Source organism: Amia ocellicauda, unplaced genomic scaffold (assembly GCF_036373705.1).
Source record: "Amia ocellicauda isolate fAmiCal2 unplaced genomic scaffold, fAmiCal2.hap1 HAP1_SCAFFOLD_46, whole genome shotgun sequence".
Classification (NCBI taxonomy): Eukaryota; Metazoa; Chordata; class Actinopteri; order Amiiformes; family Amiidae; genus Amia; species Amia ocellicauda.
This window is the reverse complement of record NW_027102982.1, coordinates 497,068-517,860: the sequence shown is the minus strand read 5'-3', so window position 1 is coordinate 517,860 and position 20,793 is coordinate 497,068. Positions and strand designations below refer to the sequence as shown.

The 20,793-nt window shown below is 41.5% G+C and overlaps 2 non-coding genes across 2 annotated transcripts; one reads left to right on the top strand and one right to left on the bottom strand.

The window, feature by feature from the left end:
* The first annotated feature begins 3,476 nt into the window (after positions 1–3,476).
* LOC136736104 (U5 spliceosomal RNA) lies at positions 3,477–3,591 on the top strand. Its single transcript, XR_010811543.1, has one exon. It is a non-coding gene; the product is annotated as a U5 spliceosomal RNA (small nuclear RNA).
* A 16,796-nt stretch (positions 3,592–20,387) lies between these two features.
* LOC136736112 (U5 spliceosomal RNA) lies at positions 20,388–20,502 on the bottom strand. The gene has a single exon (XR_010811551.1). It is a non-coding gene; the product is annotated as a U5 spliceosomal RNA (small nuclear RNA).
* Positions 20,503–20,793: the final 291 nt, after the last annotated feature.

Here is a 20,793-nt window from a genome sequence, read left to right as displayed (position 1 = left end):
CTCCAACCTGGTTGAAGATGATTGTTCTTCCACATCAGATTTGACATTACTGTATGTATGCAGGCCCTTGTAATTGCTTTTCCAATACTGCCAACTGGTTATTGATGATTGATTTCACATTGTGGTACGAGTATCGAGTGAAATGAGTGCTATCCACCCCAGCAACACAGTGATAACATGGAGCCGGCAAGTCATCCAGGTCACAATAGAGGTCAAGCAGTGGGAGGAGGAAGACGTGGTGGTCAAAGGAATGGAAGGGGACATGCACCCCTTCTGAGAGGTGGTCGTGGGCCTCGTCATAGAGGAGGGCTTAGGCCTCACCAGAGAGGCAGCCATGGGCCTCATTTGAGAGGTGTTGGGGGAACGTGGTAGAGGACAAGGCCACGGACCAGACAGCGGCAGCAACAGCAAATAGTGTCCAGTGAAATCCGAGAAATAGTTGTAGAACATGTTGTAAATCATGGCATGACCATGACTGAGGCAGCTACAATGATTCAATCAAACCTCAGAATCAACTCAGGATCAACTGTGGCCTCAATCATCAGAAATGTCCGTACTGAGAAGCGGCAAGTCTTCAGCATGCACTAAACATTAGGCTACTCTCAATTGTCAAATGACTGTATACTGCATACCAATGTGTAGCACAGAGTATAGTGTGCCTTTTGAAAGAAATGCAGACAGAGTAAAGCAGCTGATAACTGAGTATGTTCAGGTATGTTCAGTTTCAAGATGCCTCTTGTGAAAAATGGTTGTGAGAACCTGAACCTGAACACAGGGCTGATGGAAATTTAGAAGTACAGTAATCAATCCTTTGTTTTGCTTTTTACACTAAGCCAGGTGAGGAACACTGCAGTTGACATTTTACTGTAGTTTTGTTCGTTTTTGTAGCTAATTATTTTTGCATGGATTCAAAGAAACCTATGGTGTGATTTGATTGTATTGCATCAATACATTTCAGATTTTGTTCAATGATTCCACTGTGTCTGTAGTATTCTCTCTACTAGTCCTTTTACAGTGATGTATTTATGTGTAGTACCATAATGAAACATGTATCACATATTTTGTACTACAATATTTAATGATTGTACGAACAACTACACAGTGAAACTATCGGTATCTTCTGTGTTACTATGTTACTATGGTATTTCATGATAAATGAGTTATTTGAACCAACAAGTCTGCAAGTGCTAGGTTTCTTTAAAGATATGAATGCACAATGCAATGTTTTGAACATTGGACAGCCTGTGTTACAAGTGATGACCGTTTTGAGTTTTGTGTCTAGAGTTTTGAAAAATGACATCAAGGTTCTGAAATTAGTGACAAAGTGATTGTAAAAAACTGTATATTCATCCTATTTAATGTGCTCTTTTAAAATGTACTTTTCTTTTTTATGTTGCCATTTCTGTTCTACCAATGTTTCAGTTGTTAGCCAAAGATTGACAGAGTACATCTCATACACACAGGCCAGACAGCAAAGATTTCTTTTTGAAATTCAATTACAAATGCTGCATGAACTCATCAATACGATTAGAGCTCCTGAAAGCAATATAACTAACTCACTCTACAGCATCTCATTAGCAGTGAAAAGAAACCAAGAAAGTTGGGACAGTCGACTGTTTACCACTATGTAACATCACCTTTTCTTTTAATAACACTTATTAAGCACTTGGGCACTGAAGACACCACTTGGTTAAGTTTAGCAAGCGGGATTTTCCCCCATTCATCCATTATGCATTTCCTCAGCTGCGCAACTGCACAGGGCCTTCGTTGTCTTAATTTGCACTTCATAGTGCGCCACACATTCTCAATTCGGAGACAGGTCAGGACTGCAGGCAGGCCATGCTAGCACCCGCACTCTCTGCCTATGCAACCATGCGCTTGAAATCTGGGCAGAATGTGGTTTGGCATTATCCTGCTGAAAAATGCAGGTACGTCCCTGGAAAAGACGATGTCTGGATGGCAGCATATGTTGCTCCAAAATGTGTACATCTCTTTCTGCAAAAATGGTGCCCTCACAGATGTGCGAGTTACATGACAGACACTCATACACACTGTCACACCCATACACACACAAACACACACTTTCACAGACAGACACACGCACACACACTCACTTTCACACAGAGACAGACACACAAACACAGAGACAGACACACACACACTCACTTTCACACAGAGACACACAAACACATACACTTTCACACAGACACACACACACATACATACATACATACATACATATATAAGGAAAAGAAACAATACATTTAAAAATCACAAAAAGATGTAAATGTAAATGTAGATGTAAAGATGTTAATGATCTCAAGGTAGCTGGGACCATAGTCACCAAGAAAACAATTGGTAACACACTATGCCGTGAAGGACTGAAATCCTGCAGCGCCCGCAAGGTCCCCCTGCTCAAGAAAGCACATGTACAGGCCCGTCTGAAGTTTGCCAATGAACATCTGAATGATTCAGAGGAGAACTGGGTGAAAGTGGTCTCAGATGAGACCAAAATCAAGCTCTTTGCCATAAACTCAACTCGCCGTGTTTGGAGGAGGAGAATTGACCCCAAGAACACCATTCCCACCATCAAACATGGAGGTGGAAACATTATGCTTTGGGGCTGTTTTTCTGCTAAGGGGACAGGACAACTGTACCGCATCAAAGGGACAATGGACGGGGCCATGTACCGTCAAATCATGGGTGAGAACCTCCTTCCCTAAGCCAGGGCATTGAAAATGGGTCAAATACTTATTTCCCTCATTAACATGCAAATCAATTTATAACTTTTTTGAAATGCATTTTTCTGGATTTTCTTGTTGTTATTCTGTCTCTCACTGCTAAAATACACCTACCATTAAAATTATAGACTGATCATTTCTTTGTCAGTGGGCAAACGTACAAAATCAGCAGGGGATCAATTACTTTTTTCCCCCACTGTACATACATATATATGGAAAAGAAACATTACAAGTATAAATCACAATAAGATGTAATAAGGTACAGATAAACAAAGTGTAATAAAATGTGATCTGTTTGAAAATGCAGGGACGTCACTGGAAAAGATGATGTCTGGATGGCAGCATATGTTGCTCCAAAATGTGTACATCTCTTCTGCAAAAATGGTGCCCTCACAGATGTGCGAGTTACATGACAGACAGACAGACAGACACTCACACACACTGTCACACCCACACACACACTTTCACAGAGAGACATATACACACACACACACACACACACACACACACTTTCACACAGAGACAGGCACACACACGTACAGACACACACACTAACTTTCACACAGAGACAGACACACACACACACACACACACACACACATACATACATACATATGGAAAAGAAACAATACTTTTATAAATCACAATAAGATGTAATAAAGTACAGAAAAACGAAATGTAAGAAAATGTGATCTTTAATACACAGAAATATGTATGGCTGGTCGGATGCGTCTTGGACTCGGGTTCCTCTTCATTACGTATAACGCTTTTGCCTTTTGCTAAAGCTTTCCGTGGAGGGGATCGTGGGTGAGTTTGTACCATTCTTGGGGGGCTCTGCCTTGTTGGGGCGGAGCTGTGATCCAGGTGAACAGCAGATCGGGCATAGGTGGGCATGTGGGCAGAGGAGTAGGAAGGCCGGTCAAGCAAATAAGCTTGCTAAGGTACGCAGCAGCAGCAAGCAGCCCCCCCATCCAGCCAGCCAGCCAGTCTGGCTGGCAGTGACTGAGTGGTTGACAGACGGCAAGCAACGGAATGTACGTGCTCTGTGATGTCATAGCAGTCAGCTGAGAGAGGCTCGTGATGTCATCGCTGAGCTGGCTGGCTGGCTGGCTCTGTGTGTGTGTGTGTCTGTGTCTGTCTGTTTTTCTGTTTGTCAGTCTGTCTGTCTGTCTGTCTCTCTCTCTCTCTCCCTCTCAATTCAATTCATTTGTATTGTCAAAGCAATTGGACATACATACATACATACATACATATATGTAGCGTAAGGTACACTTATAGATTTCAATTAAAGAAGTGAATTCATAGTATCACCTTATCACGAATCCTGGAGTCTTGTAGAACTCAATTTCTGTAATAATTGGACGCAGACACCAATTCCAAAGATATAAATTGTCAAATTTATTTAAAAACAAAGACTAAATGTAGCACTACACTAATTATACAAAAGGGAAAAACTAATTAAAATTCAACTCTAGATCAACAAATCAAAGACAAATCACTTCCGTGACCAAATCAAAGACCATGGGATCCCATAGGATAACACACAAATCGTTAAACAAAAAAGGTTATAAACACATTGACTACAATACCGGTTAGTAATTCTAGGAATCACTAAGAAACAGTTGAAAGTGCTAAATTGCAGTTTCAGAAGATGAAAAAAAACTGTAACTGATGGGATATGTAGTACTTTATACTCGAGTGGTCTATGCGATTACACCCTGTTGGTGTTATTAAGAACGCCAAGTACCAGAATGCAGAGCGGGACTGTTTTTTGTGCCGTGACTTGTCGGGGGAAAAAGGCGCAGAAAAAACGGACGAGAAGGTGAAGGTAGTATGGCGGTGATGCACGCGTTGGTGAAGTGGGAAAGCGGGGTCGACAAAGACTCTTACAGCGTGATTCCCACTGCTTGCTTTCGCAATTTTGATTTATTCAGCATTGCTGATGATGACGAAGAGACGACTCGAAACTTCAGAGCAGAGTGGAGAGACACGAACAAACCTCCAAAAGGTGGATGGCCTGTCCATGAAGCGCAGATCATTATGACTGGTAACAATGTTTATTTAAAAAAAAAACATTAAAGTCTTTACATGCTATTTGATATATACAATCACAGTATATTTGAAATGAATGTTTAAGTTATTAATGTGTTGTACTTCTAACATACTCTTATAACATGGTAGGTGGTGGTGAGGGCGCTAAAACTCGTCATACTTGACTGGCATTTGTAAGAACGATTTATTGTGTGTTGTGCTTTACAATAAAATCCCCCAAATCACAAAATAAATTAAACCAGATATAATTTAACTTCAGTTTTGATTCAGTGTTGGCTGTTCATCTTAATTTGTATGGTCAAAGCACAGTATTTTTATGACAAATAAATATAATCCCCAAATATCTGTGGACATAATGCAGGGTTTTATTTATTTTATTTTTATTTTAGGAAAAGAAGGCGAACTAAGAAGAAAACTTAATGACCTAACAAAAATGCCCTGTCCTAAAATGAAGAGAGTACCTAAACCAAACAAAAAACTTCAAATTTCAGATGATAGTGACCTTGATGAACCACAGTTACCGGTGAGATAATTACTGCAAATATTAAATAAATGTATTGCAGGATTGTTTTTTTTTAATCATATTCATATATATATATATATTCATTTTAAACTCTTTTCCTCTCTGAATACAGCACAAAATAAGAAAGAAAACCGATGGAGCTTCAAGAATTAGATCCCGTCATATTCTACAGACATTTAAAGAGTCCAGTGAAGTTGAGCTACAGCAAAAAGTTAAGCAGCTCGAAAAGGAAAACACAAGACTTAAAAATGAAAACCAATGTCTTCGAAACCGTATGGTTGATGGTAAGTTTTTTTTATTTATAGCAAATAATTCCTTACCTTGATAAATGTTATTCTTCAGTAATTTAGATTCCAGAGTAATGTATTATAGTTGATCATACTGAAGTAATCTAGAACCACAATACAGACTCTTAATGTGCACTGTCTAATAGTTTAATAATACTGATTATTAAATAAAGTTTTTCAACATAACTTCATAATCCTACATTAATGACTATATGCATTACATTAGATCTGGTAATTGTTGTATTTTATCTTTTTTATTTTTTTCGTAGCTAATGTTAATGACCCACAAAAAGGTCAGTTTCCCAATAACATAGAGCAAGTCTCTCAAGTATAATTGCAGGCATTGATGGTTTTGTTTTCACTTTGTATTAAATATATTACTAGAAATTATTATCATTTAATACTAAGGTTTTTTTCTCCAGAGATTCCAGACCTTTTGGACAATCTGAAAAAAATTGTAACAAAAGCCACATTTATCAGCAATGAAGACAAAAGTGTGTCACCATCAAGTGGTTCTGACAGCCCCACAGCAAATTGTTCTGAATCTGACAAAGAATCACCAAAACAGGTATAACACTCTTGGTCTACAATATTACAAAGACAAGGTAAAAATATATATATTGAAAACAAATATTGGTTGTAAACAATCTAATGATGCTACATTATCAGTTATATTCATAGTTATAGTTGATAATAAGAATGTAATTGAATTATGGGTGTCACAGATTCACTGACTTTATTATGTCTGTAAATTAATAAACTTAGAATTGAGACATACTGTGGTCTTTAATAACACATTTCTGTAACAAAATCACAGCCTTACTGATAATGTATTCCACTTAACATAATATAAGAATAGTTTGGGGATAAACTTGTTTTTTATTTACCATTGTCTTTTAGGTGGAAATATTCCCAGGCACTGGAGTTTACATTGACAAACTGTCCTGGATCCTTGCAGAGAGGTGCAGCACGAATACGTCATATGCAAGAACCCTGACGGTTGCTGTCTTTGACTTTCCAACATTATTAAAGAGCAATCTTCGTGGTGGTGGCAGCAAGAGAGATCCAACTTCGGAGAAAAAGACACCTCTGGATCGCTTAAAGGTGGAAGCCATATATGGTATGTAAATGCTGTTGTACAAAATTTCTAACTCTCCTTTTTAACTGTATAGAACACAAAGGGTTAGCATTTGAAATGTTCCTTTGGCCTTTGTTTTAGTTTCAGAGACTAGAGTTAATTTATTAATAAATAATAATACCTTACATGTAGCAGCTGGAAAGATCCCAAAGTGCTCTACAGACTCACTTCACCCACCACCCTCTGGGGTGCAGCCATTTTGTACCAGCAGATTACTACACAGCAGTAAAGGTGGAGTCATAACAAATTTGTTAGACCTGATTGAGGGAAGCCTGACTTAGAATTCAGCCACGTCACTCTTTCAACAACACCTTGTAAATCACCTTGGATTAATGCTTCAGACATATTAATACATAATAATAATGAATAGTGCCATGGGATCCTTGACAATATAAACTTTCATGTCTCATTTAAATTTGACTTTTGAGCAAATACTTCACATTTCAGTCCAGTTGTGCCACATCAATGTAATGCTTAAGCAAGGTATTAATGGAGAAAAGACTGCCTTTGCATAGCTGCTTCGCCAAGTACAGATTTTACTATGAACTAGTGTAAGACAAGTTTAAGAGCATACACCAAAACGTTTAAATACACCCACACACAAAAATGTTGATTTACTGTGGCAATATGTAACTAATGAACCCTTCTCAAAGATATGTGGTATGTTTATTAAAAGATTTTTATATATCTATGTGCAAGTCATTAAATCTATGTGATACATGTTTTTTAGGGGCTACCTTGAAAAAATTGCCCAGTACCCCAAAGAGTGTAATTGGTGGTGCAATTAACAGCAAGATAAATGAACTACGACACAGAATGAAACCAGAGTGAAGATTTGAAGAACCAGATCTGTATTTTTTGTTTTGTTTTCAACAGGGTTGGGGTCAATTCCAATTCAATTTTTAATTCCCTTTTCAATTCAATTCCAATAAAGAATATTCTGTGAATGCAAAAAGTAATTGCAATTTTGAATTGATTTGTAGGAGGAATTGGAATTGAAAAACAGGAATTGACCCCAACCATGGTTTTCAGTGAGTGTTGTACAAATTGATAGGTCAGGGTTTCTGTAAAAACTTAATAGAGGCCAGCAGGCGTGCACGATCTGGGAAAAACTGCTCCACTACAACAGACCTCTTTCCCTTCGTTTTCTCTAAAAACCTCCTGATATCCTTCACTGCAGCTCTGACTCACCGAGGACGAGGAGGCGAGAGAGGAATCCGTGAAGCCGCCCTCACTGTCACTCTGAGCCCGAGGCGTCCCCGGTGGCTGCCGCGATGCTCCAGCGTGTAGCCGGACCTTTCCCCACCAAGCCGCTCGCTACCCCAGCTTCACTACTGTGCCACCACTTCTTTTACTGCCACTATTTACCAACACCGTCCGTGCTCCCTCCCAGCACCTTCTTAGTGCGTTTTTTCCACCCGGCGCCTCGGCTTGTACCGCCGAGCCTGGCCCTGCCTCCTCCTCGGCTACACCCTGTGTGTCTGTCCGCCCGTCTGCTGGCTGCTGAGGTTGTTCCTCGTCACTAACCAGCGCCCCGTGCACCGCCTCAACACCATCTCCCCCCGGCGTCTCGGTCGTCACTATCCCCCGCTGCCTCGACCCCGTCCCCCAGCTGTGCGTCATCGCCTCCGGGCAGCTCTTCCCCCGTCACGGCATCAGTGGTACCATCGGTCCGACCGGCGACTGTCTCCTCCGCCGGGGCTCGATCTCTGTCTGCCCGCTGCATCTGTGGCTGCGGGCCGGTGTCTCTATTCCTCCCCGCGTCGCCCCGCTCCTCCTCCCGCTCCCTGTCCTGCTCGGGACAGTTCCTCACGACATGCCCCTCGCTCCCACACCTGAAACACTTCATGGACTCCGAAGTAGCGAACACGACGTAGTCGGTATTGTCGATCTTAAATTTAAAAATGACATTAAGATCCTCATTGATGTTATTGAGGATCATATACAGCTGCCTTCGGAAGGACATGACGTGTTTCAGTTGCGGGGCTTTGCAGCCCAGCGGGACCCTCTTAATGCCGGACATCAGCTGCCCGAGCCGGTGCGGATGAACGGAGGGACGTTAGACAGCGTTACCTTCCGGGCAGGAGCAGCGAGCGGCAACACCGGGGTGAAAGTGTCGTCTAACACTGTGCCATTAGCCACTAGCTGATTGAGCAGATCAGTGGTTTTTAAGAAGATAACAATGGCAGCAGACTTGATATTTTCACACCCTGCTACCTCCCCAACCGCTAACACACACTGCTCTAGGGGGCAGAACTGCACCGGAGCGATCTTGACTCCATGGCGTCGGGTCAGTTTTTCAAAAGACGCATTCAGGGGGTCCGACCCCCCGACCCGGGAAGAACTACCGGTACTCCCCCCTCCCCTCCCCTGTTCCCCCACAATAAGAAAAGCACTGAAAACAGAAGACAAAATAAACAAACTGAAAAAAGTAAAGCAACAAAAAAACGCAGCCAAAGGACAGAGCTCTCAGCAGCACTCCCGCTCACTGCAGACCCCTCCCACACACTCCCAGCTGAGAGAGAGAGAGAGAGAGAGAGAGAGAGAGAGAGAGAGAGAGAGAGAGAGAGTTAGTGTCTGTCTGTCTCTCTCTCTCTGTAGATGCATCATAGGGAACATATGTAACAATCTCTCTTTTTGTTTACCAAAAATGAGAATGAACGTATTTCAAGTGGGTGTTGCCTTGGTTGGAAACGTTTTAAGATTATTTATGAAGTGTAAAGTGGATTTGTCTCAGTTCTCCGTAGTTTTCAATGTATGTGCCATTCAGTAGCGTTCATGTTACAGATGTGCCCTATGCAGTGGTAGGGTCAATAAAATGTCAGTAAAACTTTATTTTAGCAATTATGGAGGGGAAGAACTGCAGATAGCGGGTCCCCACTAATTATCTAACTTACCACCAACATTTAAAATTAGGTCTTGCGAAGCTGCCAAATAATGCTGTATAATCGTATGTGTCTTCATACACCGGCTGCTATAGTCTGATAGCTTTGATTATATATATATATTTTTTTTTTTTTTTTTTTTTTTTTTTTTTCTCGTGAACCACAAATGCTATTTGCTTGATTTTTACAGAGTATGTTATAAATACCATTCTTATGAAGCCTGACAAATTGTATGCTGTAATTATGAATATTTTCAAATCATTTGTTTGTTTTTCCTAACATGTTACAAATGTTCCCTATGTGAAAGATGCATTATATCTTAATAACGTCTAAACAATTAAAGATATACAGATTATTATTTTTGGTAAAGTTATAATACATTGCTATTAACTATGTGTGTCAGTAAAAGTTTAAATTTCCTAAAGGATTTTTATTGATCTTGCAAAATAAGTGTTTAGGGAACATTTGTAACATAGAGGTGGGTTAGCCACCGAGTAAGGGCAGCGGCTCCGGCTCCAGCACCGGCACCATGTCGCTGGAAAAGCGCTAAGTGAGCTCACAGTGAGCTCAGTGTAATGTCTGCTCTGGTGAGCTCACAGTGTGACCTAGTCGTGAGTTCACGTCTTCACTGGGTAGTCCTTGACAACTTAATTGACTCAAATCTTGGGCTTAATTGGTCAAAATGACCATTGGTTGAAGGTACTCAGGGACTGATGTGTAGAGAGACTTATTAAACCTGCAGGATTGTGGTTTTCCCAGATCAGAATTAACCAGATCACCACAAAGGAACATGGTAGGTGCTATTGCAACACAGATTACACAAATACATTGAAATCCAAGTTTGCAGTGGTCCTTGGGCCATTGTGTGGTGATCCAGATCACTTCAGCAGGAATTTTGCAGTGGTCTGGACTACAACTCTCTCTCTCTCTCTCTCTCTCTCTCTCAATTCAGTGCATTTGAATTGTCAAAGCAATTGGACATGCATACATACATACATACATATACACTCACCTAAAGGATTATTAGGAACACCTGTTCAATTTCTCATTAATGCAATTATCTAACCAACCAATCACATGGCAGTTGCTTCAATGCATTTAGGGGTGTGGTCCTGGTCAAGACAATCTCCTGAACTCCAAACTGAATGTCTGAATGGGAATGAAAGGTGATTTAAGCAATTTTGAGCGTGGCATGGTTGTTGGTGCCAGACGGGCCGCTCTGAGTATTTCACAATCTGCTCAGTTACTGGGATTTTCACGCACAACCATTTCTAGGGTTTACAAAGAATGGTGTGAAAATGGAAAAACATCCAGTATGCGGCAGTCCTGTGGGCGAAAATGCCTTGTTGATGCTAGAGCTCAGAGGAGAATGGGCCGACTCGATTCAAGCTGATAGAAGAGCAACTTTGACTGAAATAACCACTCGCTACAACCGAGGTATGCAGCAAAGCATTTGTGATGCCACAACACGTACAACCTTGAGGCGGATGGGCTACAACAGCAGAAGACCCCACTGGGTACCACTCATCTCCACTACAAATAGGAAAAAGAGGCTACAATTTGCACAAGCTCACCAAAATTGGACAGTTGAAGACTGGAAAAATGTTGCCTGGTCTGATGAGTCTCGATTTCAGAGTCAGAATTTGGCGTAAACAGAATGAGAACATGGATCCATCATGCCTTGTTACCACTGTGCAGGCTGGTGGTGGTGGTGTAATGGTGTGGGGGATGTTTTCTTGGCACACTTTAGGCCCCTTAGTGCCAATTGGGCATCGTTTAAATGCCACGGCCCGTTGTTTCTGACCATGTCCATCCCTTTATGACCACCATGTACCCATCCTCTGATGGCTACTTCCAGCAGGATAATGCACCATGTCACAAAGGTCGAATCATTTCAAATTGGTTTCTTGAACATGACAATGAGTTCACTGTACTAAACTGGCCCCCACAGTCACCAGATCTCAACCCAATAGAGCATCTTTGGGATGTGGTGTGTAACGTTATGTTGGGTGTATTTGGATAAGAGTATTTGGGCTCTGAGCTGAAGCACGGATCTAAAGAAGACCTCTCCCCCCCAAAGTTATCAGATTTCCTTAGCTCATCAGCTTGGAACTGGTTTGCATCAAAGTGACAGTTTTGGGGAGGATGGCACCGAGAAGAGGCCAAATAGTTTGTTATTCTTCTATGAGATGTCTGGAGAAAGGGGCCTGTGGGTGATAAAAACTCTTTGAAGTGGATGAGAGCCGAAATCCCGACATAGAGCTACGAACCCAGGCCAACCGGCATTTCCAAAAGATGGCATGGATTGACATCAGTCATAAATCCAAAGTCACAAAAGATTAAGTCTGTTTTAGTTACTTGTGATAAATTGTTGATATCCTAAGCGTTGGCATTAGAGTCATTAGGTGATTAATCGAGTACTGTTCTGTTGGGTTGTTACTGAATAGCCAAAACAATGATTACCCAAATGTCCCCATGTGAAGCATTGATTGTTAAGGTACCAGGAACAGAGATTCCTGAATTCCTTGGACGCCTAGGCAGTTTGGACTTTGAAGTAGAGTCGCGTCGAACTCAGTTGGTAAACGACACTACGACGCAACTCGAAAAAGAGTCGATAGAGGTGATGAAAGTTATGGCTAGCTTAGCACTTGCGAGCTCAAGGGTAGTGAACTGGATCATAAGCAAGTTTGAAAAACTGAAAAAGCTAGGAGAAAAGTATGCTAAAGCGAAAGAAGAAAGAGCCAAACGGCATGGAATGGTTTTAGAATTTGAAGGAAAGCTAGATACTTGTGGAAAACAAGTCATTGTGTTGAATGCTGAAAAAGATGACTTAATTGAACAGAGAGAGCAATTAGGAAATGATTTAAGACAATGTCAAGTTGAATTGGAAACAACTCTGATCCAAGTAAAAGGTCTGCAAAATGACAGATGTAAAGCGGTTGAAAATGAAAGGATAGTTTTGAAGGACCGGGATGTTTTGGAAATGCGTCTTTGCAAAACAGTCAGGGAGAAAGATTTGGGCACTGTAAAAATGGAGATACTCGAAGGCGAGGTCATACATTTAAAAAGGGACAGTGAAGAAATGAGGAGAGTAAATCAGGTGCTTAGGGGAGAACTCAAATCAACTGAAGTTGAAAATGAGCGTCTCAAGCAACAAATAGGGGCCCTGAAAGCTGCCTATTGGTGAGCTGCAAAGCTGACACCTGACAGCATAAAGGAACAGCCGGAACCGGCCAATGCATGGAGTCGCACACCGTCTCCACATTTAGGCCCCGGGTTGCCTCGTCCTGATCGTACCCCTCCCTGTAGTCTTTCTCCACCCAGGGTAAGAAGCTCGTCGCACAGACGAACTTCCTCTCCCGAGAGTCCAGACCGAAAGGTTAACATGCGCCAGTTGAGAGAACTGGCTAAAGATTGTGAAACCTTTAACCCAGCAGACAAGGAAGGAAATGTGGAAGCGTATATTAAGGACATTAAGTATGCTTTGAGTTTCTATCCTGAGGCTACGGAGAAGGAAAAGGTTCTCCTAATCCGCAAAACTACCTCTCGCCAAGTCCATTCTTGGATGGAGAGGCAAGGGTCCATGGTCTGCGATAGGTTTCAACGCTTGTGCAGAGCATTAGTTAGGGACTATTCCAGGTTCATTGATCCAGTGGCAGCAGTGACTGCCGCACACCAGATCAAACAGGTAAGCATGAGTCCCCCCGTGATTACTATGAAAAGCTTAGGAAAACCTATTTTGCGGGTCAAGATCGACCCGGGGCCGAGGAAGAGGTGAGCTTTAAAGGGTTGTTTGTTGCTAATTTGTTCCCAACGATTAAGGAAATGATCATATTACATGCAGACGCAACGTATATGAACATAGCTGAAATTCGAAAAAATGGCACAGAAAGCTTGGGAAAGCAAGTACAATAGCACTTCTGATCGTAAAGATTCAAGCACCCAAGTACTGGCAAGGCGCTCTGAGAGCCCTATTTCTCCACTGGAGTTAGAGGGGACAGAGATTCAAAGAAGGAAAGAACCTCCCAAGGATGGAATCCAAGACACCCAGGCTTACAATAAAAAAAAGAAATCTGCTCCTAGCCTAGGTGGGTTAACTCAGTCTCTGAGCAATGTTGCAGTTTCTGAGCTACTGCTACGCTTAGCTCTGCTCCCTTTGCCCCCTCTTCCCAAACTGGAAGTTAGTAGCCAGGGTAAAGGGCCGGACTCGCCACCTAAGGAATGACTAGCTCTGGAACCACCCCCTGTCCCCGCCTCTGTGTTTTTGATTGGATGTGAGGAACAGCAGGGGGGTTTCTCTGACACATCAGCCCACTGGGACCTCCCAGTGGGGGAAGTTGCCTGCAGGCAAGCTGAACCTTTGGTGATGTTACTGGGTGATCTGACACAGAGAGGCAGAGCCAAGCAAGTTTACATAGAAGTGACCATTGAGAATGTGTGGGAGTGAGGAGCCTTGTTGGACACTGGGGCTGAAATTTGTTTAATGTCTGCCACCACAATGGGCAACCTGAAACAAATTATGGAAACCTCAGACCAACGACTGAAAGTGGAAGCTTGTAGTGTGAACATTACAAGTTACACAGAGACTAAGGCACAGCTCACTCAAATGGCATTGTTAGAGTTCACCTTTGGGAAGATTAAGTTGGTTCATCCAGTTTATATTTCCAAATTTGAAACAGAGAAGTTGATCATTGGTCAGGATCTATTGAACAGGTTGTGGGCTCAAGTTGAATCACCAAAGCCGGTGGAATTGAATGACAGATATGATACAGCCACCAAGGTACAACTTCCCAATGAGACCATTTTTTGTGCATGTCCCTAAAGGGGGCACCGGCTTACCATGTAAGCCAACCATTCGAACCCAGGTCCCTACCAACTATTATAGACATAGTGAAGGTCAGGTGCCTGAATAACACCTGAATTCCCAGTCACCTCCCTCTGTTAATCAACTTCCACCTATTGGTTACCGTCAGTAACCATACTCAATACTGAGTAATACCAATTGTTTTTTTGTTTTAATGTACTTGTGTTATAATATGTAACCTGTATATGTGCTAGTATAGGATTGTCAATTTGATTGGAATACATTCTGCTTAAATAATGAACTATTAGTTTGTTTTCTTTGATTTCTCGGGGTCATGAATGGTGAAGTCCACTGTTGAATTCTGTTACATAACTTTGAGATAAATGCTTAACGTCTTATTTTGTCTTGAAGGGGATAACGTCCTAGTCGACCTCAGTCCCATTCAAGAAAGGGGGTATGTAGCGTTATGTTGGGTGTATTTGGATAAGAGTATTTGGGCTCTGAGCTGAAGCACGGATCTAAAGAAGACCTCTCCCCCCCAAAGTTATCAGATTTCCTTAGCTCATCAGCTTGGAACTGGTTTGCATCAAAGTGACAGTTTTGGGGAGGATGGCACCGAGAAGAGGCCAAATAGTTTGTTATTCTGCTATGAGATGTCTGGAGAAAGGGGCCTGTAGGTGATAAAAACTCTTTGAAGTGGATGAGAGCCGAAATCCCGACATAGAGCTACGAACCCAGGCCAACCGGCATTTCCAAAAGATGGCATGGATTGACATCAGTCATAAATCAAGCCCCCCTCCAATAGGACACTGGGGGCTGAAACCGAAATCCAATCTCAAGAACTCAGGAACCAATCACCTATTGATCTGACAGACTATAAAGGACAAACACGGCCTTTCTTTCTCTCTCTCTCTCACCTGAACCAGTAACTCGCTGCCACAGCTCAACCTGTAGCTCTGTTGCCCGAACCGGAACCAGAAACCAACCAAGTCTTTGCCGGCAACAGAAGAGTTAAACTGGGAGAAGGAGATTGAGCCGTACAAAGAATTCTTTTAAAGGACTTTATTAAATAAAGAACTTTACAGACTGCGCTGCCCGCCTGTGCCCACCTGATCAGTGGAGTTTTACAGCTGGACAAATGACTAAGTCGACTGAATACGAAAGTGTCAGTCATTTAAATAGCTATTTGAGTTTTAAGAAACTTGACCCTTGGAACAAACAGGGCCTTGCTTTCCTCAAAGACTTTGTCTTCAAGTAACTACGGTGGAACCCTGCTTACAAAGAAGATTTTGTGCACAACCTTGGAGCCTTCAAACCAGTGGAAAATCTGTTTGGAAACGACTCTACTTTCGCGAAACCCCAACTTCCAGGTGCATCGACTGAGTGGAAGTTCTTGGACAAAGCCGAACCGGACTGCCTTTGTTCCAAACCACACGGACCTCGTGCCGTGTGCTGTTATCTGAGCCCGAAGCCAGAGAGGCCTCTCTGCGACGAAGTTCAGATAAGTTTAACAGTTTGGAGTTCATGATTCATGACATTTGAGAAATCAATTAGAAATGTTAATCTGTGATTCATAACTCTAGAATGTGTAATATCATTTAGTTTTCTTAAATATAAATGTGTGTTGCATTAAACTGTTTTGTTGATAATTTTAGAAATAAAATCTGTCAACGCCGAGAAATATCTTCTCATTCCTGTTTAACTGTTTAGTCTGAAATTGACACAAGTTAATAGACACCAGATTATAGGTGGCCCTGCCTATCCTTAATCATTGAATAATAATCAGTTAAGGGAAATTGTGGTAACAAGTAATGATAGGATCTTTCTCTCCACCTAAACGTTAATGAGACTGATATATACACTCACCTAAAGGATTATTAGGAACACCTGTTCAATTTCTCATTAATGCAATTATCTAACCAACCAATCACATGGCTGTTGCTTCAATGCATTTAGGGGTGTGGTCCTGGTCAAGACAATCTCCTGAACTCCAAACTGAATGTCTAAATGGGAAAGAAAGGTGATTTAAGCAATTTTGAGCGTGGCATGGTTGTTGGTGCCAGACGGGCCGGTCTGAGTATTTCACAATCTGCTCAGTTACTGGGATTTTCACGCACAACCATTTCTAGGGTTTACAAAGAATGGTGTGAAAAGGGAAAAACATCCAGTATGCGGCAGTCCTGTGGGCGAAAATGCCTTGTTGATGCTAGAGGTCAGAGGACAATGGGCCGACTGATTCAAGCTGATAGAAGAGCAACTTTGACTGAAATAACCACTCGTTACAACCGAGGTATGCAGCAAAACATTTGTGAAGCCACAACACGTACAACCTTAAGCCGGATGGGCTACAACAGCAGAAGACCCCACCGGGTACCACTCATCTCCACTACAAATAGGAAAAAGAGGCTACAATTTGCACAAGCTCACCAAAATTGGACAGTTGAAGACTGGAAAAATGTTGCCTGGTCTGATGAGTCTCGATTTCTGTTGAGACATTCAGATGGTAGAGTCAGAATTTGGCGTAAACAGAATGAGAACATGGATCCATCATGCCTTGTTACCACTGTGCAGGCTGGTGGTGGTGGTGTAATGGTGTGGGGGATGTTTTCTTGGCACACTTTAGGCCCCTTAGTGCCAATTGGGCATCGTTTAAATGCCACGGCCTACCTGAGCATTGTTTCTGACCATGTCCATCCCTTTATGACCACCATGTACCCATCCTCTGATGGCTACTTCCAGCAGGATAATGCACCATGTCACAAAGGCCGAATCATTTCAAATTGGTTTCTTGAACATGACAATGAGTTCACTGTACTAAACTGGCCCCCACAGTCACCAGATCTCAACCCAATAGAGCATCTTTGGGATGTGGTGGAACGGGAGCTTCGTGCCCTGGATGTGCATCCCACAAATCTCCATCAACTGCAAGATGCTATCCTATCAATATGGGCCAACATTTCTAAAGAATGCTTTCAGCACCTTGTTGAATCAATGCCACGTAGAATTAAGGCAGTTCTGAAGGCGAAAGGGGGTCAAACACAGTATTAGTATGGTGTTCCTAATAATCCTTTAGGTGAGTGTATATAACGAGAAGTTACCTGACATAAATACTAACCTGCGTAGTTATTTAATGTCTGACTAATAATACTAACAAGAGACTCACCTTCATCTTACTAACTGGTATTGTAGTCAATGTGTTTATAACCTCTTTTGTTTAACGATTTGTGTTATCATATGCGATCCCATGGTCTTTGATTTGGTCACGGAAGTGATTTGTCTTTGATTTGTTGATCTAGAGTTGAATTTTAATTAGTTTTTCCCTTTTGTATAATTAGTGTAGTGCTACATTTAGTCTTTGTTTTGAATAAATTTGACAATTTATATCTTTGGAATTGGTGTCTGCGTCCAATTATTACAGAAATTGAGTTCTACAAGATTCCAGGATTCGTGATAAGGTGATACTATAAATTCACTTCTTTAATTGAAATTTATAAGAGTACCACTCGAGTATAAAGTACTACATATCCCATCTGTTACAGTTTTTTTTCTTCTTCTGAAACTGCAAGCGCACTACATAAAGTTTGGCAAATGAAGAAATTTGGATGATGAGTTTACAATCTTATAAACAGTATTTAAGTAAACCTAGATATGCAATTCCAAAAAGAACAGCATCGAGATGGAGAAACAGGATACAAAAATAATAATACAATGTTTATACTTTTTGTATTTTAATTACAGTATGTAATTATTGCCTTTTGATTTACATTTACAGAAAAAGAACGGCGGCAAACGTGGACTACCCAACAAGAAGCAACAAAGTTACTAAAATATCAGATTCTCAGGTAAGCTTCATGCAGCCATACATGTATAATTATAAAATCAATCCAAAAAATAGACCTTGTTTACCCTACAACTGATTTGAGTGTTAATTCTATTTAAGATATAAAAAAATATTTTGTTTTCTGAACTAATAATCTGTGAACATTCTATTATCTCTATAATTTTAATTAATACATTTATTTTATTATTGGTGGAACATTATATTTTTCAGCTCAGATGATTTCACGTACCATCAATTTTTCTGTTAATAAATGTGCAAAAACAAATCAGATGGATAGGCCCCTACATATGAACATTAAGTTAAAGGCCTAGAGTGAGTGTTCTTCACTTCCAGTCATGGCGGGCCACAATCCAGCTCTTTGTAACTCATCAACAACCAAAGACCTGGGAAAAGGGTTAAATGGCTTCAGTTAAGCCAATTAGGTAATTAAGAGCTCAACTGGAAAAAAAACAGCAGGCATAGGGGTACTTTAGGACCACAGTCACTGATATAACCTACAATGTTGTTGTAATGAAAATCAGCAGACAGTGGGCCTCCTCCAGGACTAAGGTTGAGAAGCACTGGTCTTGAAGACCACAATAACAATCGACCTCAAGGGCTAGGGATATTCGAGGTGATGCTAAACCAGTCCTGAATGTTTAAATATAATGTTATTTTCTTGTAGTGTGCCGTTGCTGTTAATGCAACCAGTTATATTGAGCCATCAAATACAGAAGCTGACGAAAGACATCAACATGTAAATTTAGTTGTAAATTTAAAGTGTGTGTGAAAAGTATTTTGTATATGGAGATTAACCCATAGTTTCACAGATAAATTGTGGACCAGTGATATTCAGGATCTTCAAAACAAGTCCTGAATGCTCAAACTTAACACTTCTTTTTTTAGAGTGTCGTTGCTGTCAATCCAGCCAGTGATGTGGAGCCATCAGATACAGAAGCTGATGAAAAACAACATGTAAATTTCCTAAATTAATATGGTGCATCAAAATACTTATTTAGCACTTTCAACTGTTTCTTTGTGATTCCTAAAATTACTTTACAGGCTGGGGCTGGGGGAAGACACTGCGCCCGCCTGGAGAAGCCTGTACAAGCCCCCCTCAATAAGAGAGCTGGCAATCTGCAGTGGAGGGTGTTACACACCATTATTGCTGTCAATTCTTTTATTACTGTTCTTAACCCTGCTGTGTCCGACGCCTGCCCATTCTGTGCTCAGAGAGAGACCGTGTTTCACTGTTTCAGCACTTGCTCTCGGTTGTCACCCATTTTTAGTCTTTTAACTCGTCTTTTTACTGATCTTAACCTGATTTTTAACACAAAGGTTTTTATTTTAGGGGCGCGATACACCAGAAGGACCAAACATGTGGACCAGCTGGTAAACTTCTTGCTGGGCCAGGCTAAAATGGCCGTCTATAAGACTAGGAAGAACAGAGTGTGTGGGGAGGGCAGTGAGGATGCAGTGAGAGTGTTTGCCATGCTGGTCAAGTGCAGAGTCAGACTAGAGTTTAACTATTACAGGCTGATGAATGATTTGGAGAGTTTTGAACAGGTCTGGTGTATTAATGATGCCCTTTGTGAATTGTATGACGGGGAGTTGGTTTTTATTATGTAATTCATTTATAGGGTTTAGTATTTGATGGTTGTTTTGTTGTGTGTATTGGGTTGCTTTCTTTAAAAGTGTACAGATCAGTGGCGGAGTTAATGCTTGTTGGGGGGAGACAAACAAAGGGGAACACTATTTTTTATTTATTTATTTATTTTCATTTGTATGAATTATTGCGTGTTGCAAACAGGCAATGAAGTCTGATAAAAGTCAAAAAGTCTCTCTCTCTCTCACACACACACACACAGCCAGCAAGACACACAGAGCCAGCCAGCTCAGCGATGACATCACAAACATCTCTCTCAGGTGACTCCTATGACATCACAGAGCACGTACATTCCGTTGCTTGCCGTCTGTCAACCACTCAGTCACTGCCAGCCAGACTGGCTGGCTGACTGGATGGTGGGGCTGCTTGCTGCTGCTGCGTACCTTAGCAAGCTTATTTGCTTGACCGGCCTTCCTCCTCCGCCCACATGCCCACCTATGTCCGATCTGCTGTTCACCTGGATCACAGCTCCGCCCCAACAAGGCAGAGCCTCCCAAGAATGGTACAAACTCACCCACGATCCCCTCCACGGAAAGCTATAGCAAAAGGCAAAAGCATTATACGTAATGAAGAGGAACCCGAGTCCAAGACGCATCCGACCAGCCATACATATTTGTGTGTATTAAAGATCACATTTTATTACATTTAGATTTTCTGTACTTTATTACATCTTTTTGTGATTTTTAAATGTATTGTTTCTTTTCCTTATATATGTATGTATGTATGTATGTATGTGTGTGTGTGTCTGTGTGAAAGTGTATGTGTTTGTGTGGGTGTGACAGTGTGTATGAGTGTCTGTCTGTCATGTAACTCGCACATCTGTGAGGGCACCATTTTTGCAGAAAGAGATGTACACATTTTGGAGCAACATATGCTG